This window comes from Propithecus coquereli, unplaced genomic scaffold (genome assembly GCF_000956105.1).
Source record: "Propithecus coquereli isolate 6110/MARCELLA unplaced genomic scaffold, Pcoq_1.0 Scaffold752, whole genome shotgun sequence".
Taxonomy (NCBI): domain Eukaryota; kingdom Metazoa; phylum Chordata; class Mammalia; order Primates; family Indriidae; genus Propithecus; species Propithecus coquereli.
In genome coordinates, this window is record NW_012153641.1 from 129,242 (window position 1) to 130,429 (window position 1,188).

The following is a 1,188-nucleotide window of genomic DNA, read 5'->3' on the forward strand; positions in this document are numbered from 1 at the left end:
GATAATTTCTACATATTAAGAGTTTCATTCACCAGCACAATGTAAGTTTTTAAAAGTCACATTCACTTTAAGATATGACCTCAAAAATATATAAAACAATACTGACAATTACAGGGAGAAATAGTCAAATCCAAAATATCAGTGGGAACTTTTAACATTCTCTTATCAGAAACTGATGGAACAAGCAGGAATCATCCATAGTAAATTACAAAAGATTTAGAACAACCCACTTACCAAATTTGAAACCTGTGTATGTAATATATATGAACAGACCATATCTTTCCCAAGATGCACATTATAATCAAGAACTCACAGAAAATTTAACAAAATTCAACATCCAGGGAAGCATAATTTAACTCACAAAAATTCTAAATGACAATTTAGATGTGGCCTAAAGATAATGTAATTAAACAAGAATTTGGTGAAAATTAACAAAAGTTAGATAGTGGTATTAATCATACAGAAGAATAAGCTTCTCTTGCTAATAACCATAAACAATAAATTCTCTACAAAATAATGAAAAGCAATACCAACAACACAATAATAATAATAATAATAAAACTACCAGAGATCTCCAGAAAGGCAAGGAAGTGGACACTCAGAAATGGGAGCAATATGCCTGGAGTCAATTATATATTGCAGCAGCTTTTATCTGAGGGCAGCAACAGTCACAGAGGCAGTGTGGGCCAGCCAAAGCTCTGGCGAAAGTCATCAAAAGTGAGGACAGAGGAATCCTCATATCACTATAAATTTAGTCCAAGTTTCTAGTTGATCCCTGAATCATTCTTGTATTTGGGATATTAAAAGAATGTGAAGGGAATTAGAAGAGAGATACTTCAATACCACAGTCATAGATGGAGATTTTAAAACCACTCTCTCAGTAATTGATGAATAACTAGACAAAAAATATTTAAAAGACAGTAGAGACATAGAGGATCTGGACAACATTATCAATTAATTTGACTTAAGTGATATTTATAGAATATACCCAACTGCATATTACAAATTTATTGCACACACACATGGTATGAACATGGTATGTTCATTTTTTCAAGTGCATATGGTATGTTCACAGGCCATGTGCTATGCCATAAAGCAAGTGATCATAAAGTTAAAAGCAACAAAATTATACATAGCACATACCCTGACCGCAATGGAGTGAATAATAGTAAGTAGGAAAGGTCCAAA